This window comes from Sinocyclocheilus anshuiensis, unplaced genomic scaffold, assembly GCF_001515605.1.
Source record: "Sinocyclocheilus anshuiensis isolate Anshui unplaced genomic scaffold, SAMN03320099.WGS_v1.1 scaffold643, whole genome shotgun sequence".
NCBI lineage: Eukaryota > Metazoa > Chordata > Actinopteri > Cypriniformes > Cyprinidae > Sinocyclocheilus > Sinocyclocheilus anshuiensis.
The window spans coordinates 519,822-526,556 of record NW_015551067.1 but is presented as its reverse complement, the minus strand read 5'-3'; the positions used below and the strand labels follow the sequence as shown (position 1 = coordinate 526,556).

General features: G+C 38.6%; 1 pseudogene; it reads left to right on the top strand.

Annotated features, from left to right (window-relative positions):
• Positions 1–5,295, top strand: part of LOC107662149 (calpain-1 catalytic subunit-like) — a 21,504-nt pseudogene extending 16,209 nt beyond the window's left edge.
• Positions 5,296–6,735: the final 1,440 nt, after the last annotated feature.

Genomic DNA, 6,735 nt, shown 5'->3' with positions numbered 1-6,735 from the left:
CATTCAAAAGTTTGGGAACCCTTGGTTCTTAATACTGTGTGTGGTTACCTGGATGATCCACGACTGTTTTTTTGTTTTGTGATGGTTGTTCATGAGGCCCTTGTTTGTTCTGAACAGTTAAACTGAGCACTGTTCTTCAGAAAAATCCTCCAGCTCCTGCAGATTCTTCAGTTTTCCAGCATCTTTTGCATATTAGAACTCTTTCCAGCAGTGACTGTATGATTTTGAGATTCATCTTTTCACACTGAGGACAATTGAGGGACTCAAACACAACTATTAAAAAAGGTTCAAACATTCACTTATGCTCCAGAAGGAAACACGATGCATTAAGAGCCGTGGGGTGAAAACTTTTTGAATTTGAAGATCAAGGTAAATTGTACTTAATTTGTCTTCCGGGAAACATGTAAGTATCTTCTGTTGCTTCCGAAGGGCTTTCACTTGAAGGAAAAAAATACATGTATATTTTTCTTCCATTCTTGGTTGATATTCTTAACGGCTGTGTGTAGACTGGTGGCAGAGGCCGTCTGAACAGAGCTCAAGCAGAGAAGCTGCTCACCTCCCTACGCAATCTGCAGGTATCTTAGTTCTCATGCGTGAAAAGGTCACTATCAGCTTTGGCACAGTGTTAGAAAGAGCAGTGAGGACACTGAGCTGTGACAATTATCAGGTTGTGTTAGGCTACATGGAGCTCGTCTTGCACAGACCAAAAGACCTTGAAATGTTGTTGCCGTTGTTGTTTATCCTGTTTATGAACTCATTTGCCTCAGTGCTCTGTGCCAGTGTCATATCAGAACTGAATCGCAAACACTGGCTTCCTTTCCGCAGTCTGTCTTTTTCCAGTTTGATGAGGATTCATCAGGAACTATGAGTCCGTTCGAACTCAGTTTGGCTCTGAATGCTGCAGGTGATCACATATGTACACAAACACCACACCCTGTGTTAATATACAAAGGGAAAGTTACAGTCTATACACTCCTCTGCAGCACTCACGTTCCCTTGCCCCCCTGCTGTGTCTGTTTCTGCCCTCAGGTGTGGAGTGTGACAATGTTGTGGTACAGTTGTTGTGGGAGAGGTTTGGCGCTGGTGAACAATACCTGCCTTTCTGTGGCTTTGTGTCTTGTGTTGCCAGACTGCAGGTGCTCTTTGGTAAGTCCATGACCAGAGAGTTCTTCCTATCCATTTTGCAACACTATCCTTATTTAGCAACGCAGAAGTAAGCTATTTTGTGTGAATGTTCGAGACTTCTGATTCATTAGCCTCTATATGTACTAGAAAAATAACAAAGTACTTCCATTCTTCATCAACAGTTCACAAAACGCATACAGACTAAATTTTATAGTCGTTTAACTTATTCAGCATCTGGACAAATTTGTTTCTGGAATGATTCCTAATTTGAAATGCAGCATACACTACTTCAGAGGTTTGGTTTCAAAGAAAGTAATGCTTTTGTTCAGCAAGGATGCGTTAAACTGATCAAAAGTGACAGTAGAGAAAGTTAGAAGGTTACAAAAGATTTCTATTTCAAATAAATGCTGATCATTTGAACTTTCTATACATCAAAGAAATCTGAAAAAAAAAAAATGTATTACAGTTTCCACAAAAATATTAAGCAGCACAGTTGTTTTTAACATTGATAATAATAAGAAATAATAAGAAAAAAATACTAATATTAATAAATGTTTCTTGACTACCAAATCTGCATATTAGAATGATTTCTGAAGGATCATGTGATACTGAAAACTAAAGTAATGGTGGCTACCGAAAATTCAGCTTTGCTGTCACAGGTGTAAATGACATTTTAAAATATATTTAAATAGAAAACCGGTCTTTTAAATTGCAGTAATGTTTCACAGTATTACTTTTTTTACTCTTTCAAAATAAAATAATTGTGGCCTTAGTGAGCATAAGAGGCTTCTTTAAAAAAAAAATGTAAAAATCTTACCAACCCCAAACTTTTGAAGGGTAGTGTGTGTTCCTTTATAATATATATATATATATATAAACTCAATGGTCATTTTATTAGCTACACCTGTTTAATATCCAAACAGCCAATCATGCAGCAGCAATTCAATGCATAAACACATTCACACATTTAAATAACAATCAGTTGTCATTCAATCCAGAAGTTGGAATGAGGAAGAAATATGATCTAAGTGACTTTGACCATAAAATGATTTTTAGTGCAAGACAGAATGGTTTTAATTTCTCAGAATCTGCTGATCTTCTGGGATTTTTGTGCACAACAGTCTGTAGAATCTGCAGAGAATGGTGTAAAAAAAAAACACACACACACACAAAAACATCCAGTTAGTGGCAGTGCTGTGGACAAAATGCCATTTGTTATTCAGAGAGGTCAGAGGAGAATGACCAGACAGGTTCAAATGTATGGGAAGGTGGCAGTAACTGAAATAACCAGGCATTACAGCTGCGCTGTGCAGAAGAGCCCCTCTAAACACACAGCATGTCAGATGTGGCAGTGGACGTGCTACAGATGCAGCAGACCACGGGTTCCACTCCTGTCAGCCAAAAATAGGACACTGAGGTTACAGTGGGCACAAACTCACCAAAGCCTGTCAGTAGAAGACTGGAAAAACATTGCCTGGTCTAAGGAGTCCATTTCTTCTGTGACATGCAGATGAAGGGGTCAGAGTTTCTTGTAGACCAGGGCTGTCCAAACTCGGTCCTGGAGGGCCGGTGTCCTGCAGCGTTTAGCCCTAATTAAACACACCTGAACCAGCTAATCAAGCTCTTACTAGGCATAGAAACTTCCAGTCAGGTGTGTTGAGGCAAGTTGGAGCTAAACTCTGCAGGACACCGGCCCTTCAGGACCGAGTTTGGACAGCCCTGTTGTAGACAGTGTGAATCCATGGATCCATCCTGTGGGAGGTCCAGGTCTAGAATCACTGAGCATCTTGTTGAACCCATGTTATGATGAATTAAGCCATTGTGAGGAAAAGAACACACAGAATTTAAAAGCTTAAAGGATTAGTTCACTCAAAAATTAAAATTTGCTGAAAGTTTACGCACCCTCAGGCCATCCAAGATGTAGATGAGTTTGTTTCTTTATTGGAACAGATTTGGAGAAATTTAGCATTGTATCACTTGCTCACCAATGGATCCTCTGCAGTGAATGGGTGCCATCAGAATGAGAGTTCAAACAGCTGATAAAAGCATCACAATAATTCACAAGTAATCCACACGATTCCAGTCCATCGATGAATGTCTTATAAAGTGAATAACTTGTAAGTAAATAGCTTGAAGTGTTTGTAATAAATAAATAAATTAAGACATTTTTAACTTCAAACCATTGCTTCCTGCTAAAATATGAGACCACCATCCATAATATTGTTTCCTCCAGTTAAAAAAAAAAGTTGTTTAAACTGAATCAGGAGAGAAATATGCACAAGTCAAGCACCATTTATTAGTGAAAACAGACCGAAACAGTTTTAAACAAATATATTGGTAGAGTTTGATGTGAGAGAACAACAGGAGCGTGGGGATTTTAACTGGAGAAAGTGTTACTGTGGATTTTGGCCATAACCAAGTGATGGTTTAAAGTTAAAATGCCTTAATGATGAATGTGTTTCTTAGAAACACACAGCTTTTTTACTTCACATTAATTCACATAAACTAGAGTAGTGTAGATTATTGTGATACTTTTATCAACTGTTTGGACGGCACCCATTCACTGCAGAGGATCCATTGGTGAGCAAGTGATGTAATGTAATGCCAAATTTGTTCCGATAAGGAAACAAACTCATCTACATCTTGAATGACCTGAGTAAATTTTCAGTCAATTTTCATTTTTGGGTGACCTATACCTTTAAGCCCTGAAATGCTCTTTATATCACACACCCAAGCAAAATGATAAATGAACCAGATACATCTCTTTGTATGAATTCAAAAGTGGTTGGAGAGAAAATCATCTGTTAATGCAAAAATGCTACTCATGCTATCAATTATGATTCGTGTTACTCATTATTAGAAAGGTGTACCTTTTAAAGTGTCAACTGATTATAGGTAGCCATTTTGTTATTTATTCTTTTTTGTTAGATTGTATTTGTTATGCCCATTTACATATGGTTATCACGATCTGCTTCTAGTGTGAAGGTAAATATAATTGCGTAGCACTGCATCTCATCATGCTGTTTACTGGCATGCCTAAAAGCTGTCGAGATGTGCATGGCATCATTAGCATAGATGTGAGAGTCTGTAAACATGTTAATTGGAAGGATTCAGCTTGCCAATTGTTTCTCCTCAGATCTTTTTGAGTCGGAGACCAACCCAGAGTTGAAGGACAAGGGCATCAATGCTGTAAGATCTTGTTTGTCTAAATCAGCTCATTTATTTCAACCGCTTCCACAGCCATCTCTGAACTCCCTCTGACTGATGTTAAAATGATTAACACTTATTAAAAATATCACTGCATGTCCAGCTATAGTCAAGAGAAATGTGATATAAGTGTCTTCCAGATAGTTAAAGTCAATAAAAGTACAGGAAACAAGAACTGTCGTTATAAATGTATATTATTTATATTAAAATAAATCATAAATAATAAAAAAAAATTTAAAAGCCACAAAAACTCCTATATCAATTTCTTCAGTAGCTATGGTTTGAATAGTGACATTTAAAGGGATATTTTGACCACAAATGAAAATTCTGTCATCATTTACATGTCGTTTTTCAAAGCTGTGTAACGTTCTTTCATCTTTAGAACACAAAAGACGATATTTTGAGAAATGTTTTGTACATGGAAGTAAGTGCTCACCAAAACCGTTTGATTAGCAACATTTTTCAAGATATCTTTTGTGTTCCACAGAAGAAAGAAAGTCACTCATATTTGGATCAACCTAAGTGCGAATAAATGATGACGGAATTTAGATTTTTGGTTACATATATCTATACCATGTATGTATAATATAAGGGTATATTTATTAATAATGTGCACAGCACGTTCCCTGAATCATTTCTCTGGTCTTTGTGCAGTGGCTGCTCAAGCTGTTGGCTGTGTGAGCCTGTCCAGACCCGACACCTCAGCGGGACAGACCTGCTAGGCCAAGACTGCTCTGACGTCATCCACCTGGGCCTATGTCTCCTACATCTCCCCCTCTTCTATCTCATTTGTGATCGGCGGACCTTTGCCCTACAGTTGCATCCACCCACTCACCGCTCTATCAGTTGGAGTCTATGACCATGTAGGGAGGATACTAAACAGGCTTTCGCATTTCATCCCCCTCGCCCCACCCTAACACAATGTGTGTGTGTAGTTGCATTCATAATAAACAAAACATTTGAGATATTTTAATAGGAATATTTTACTTGTAAATGAACATTCTGTCATCATTTACTCACTCCCATGTCATTCCAAAGCCATATGACTTTATTTCTTCTGTGGAACACAAAAGAAGATATTTAGCAGGATGCCCAAGCTGCTGTTTTAATGAAAGTGAATGGAGACCAGGGACAGTCGTGATCACCATTCACTTTCATTGTAAGGAAAAGAGAAGTTCGGACATTCTTCTAAATATCTTTTTTAATGTTCCACAGAAAAAAGAAAGTGATACGGATTTGAAATAAAGGTAAATGATGAAAAGAACAATACTTTTAAATCTATATTTCAAAAGAATTACAGCACATTTACCCATTTCATTAGCAAAGCTGTCCATTTTAATGTTAATTTAGTGTGATTTAGTGCCAGCAAATATTGATATGTGATTAATCAAAATATCATGTAGTCATTGATTGCTCTAATTATTGGTGAGGCATTATACAGTCATAGGTTTTGAACAGTCATATGCTTTTAGAAGTCAAGCAGGACTGTTAATGCATTTAAACCAGGGGATCGTTATTATGGTCATGCTTGTAACAAGGAGCCTAATTGCATTTTTTATATATACAGCATGAGTTGTACTTCCTTCTCTACCGTTTTCCCTCTTAGGAACATTTATATATCTCTGCTCTGCCTTTAAAAGTTGAGAACGTTTTTTGCTTCCAAATATAAAAGTATAAGTCATAATCTTTCATCACGGGGCATTTCTATATTAATTTTTTTCTGTGCGTATACCTACACCTCCACACACACACACACTCACACACACACATTGTTCAGGGAGCGACATAGTAGCTGTGGGTATTAAAAGCGATGTCTCAGCAGCCCTGCACGCACTGGCTCTATTCTTATCGCTCTGACGCCACACACAGCGTAATCACGCCATCGCTCCCTCCTCCGCTATGCTCTCCCTGCATCCCTCCCTCCAGCTCTCTCTAGTAACTGTCTCATTCTCACAATCTGCTTCCTCCTCCTCGTGTACCTTGCGCTCGCTCACTCACACATGCGCGTATGCTTGCTCACACACACACTCACACGCTCATACGCTCTTGTCCTCTCTCCCGCTGCTCCTATTAATAGAAACCTTTGCTCACACAATGCTTCCTCTCTGCCATAAGGTGACCGAACCGAGGTTGCCCCCAGCAACAGTCCAAGCGCCTCTGGAAACGACTAGAAAAAGCAGGCACGCACGTCCATCATTGCTCTCTCAATCACTTCCTCTTCCATAATTTTCCCAGTTACATCTTGTACTTTTTGTACCATAATCCCTTAGTGTATTCGCTTCTCTAAAAGCTACTCTTGACTCTGTTATCCCTGTCCACCTGTCTTGCTCTCTGTCTGTGAAGTGAGCCAGAATAATTGTCCAAAAATACGAGAAAGCGACCCATTAGCATTTCCATTCATCT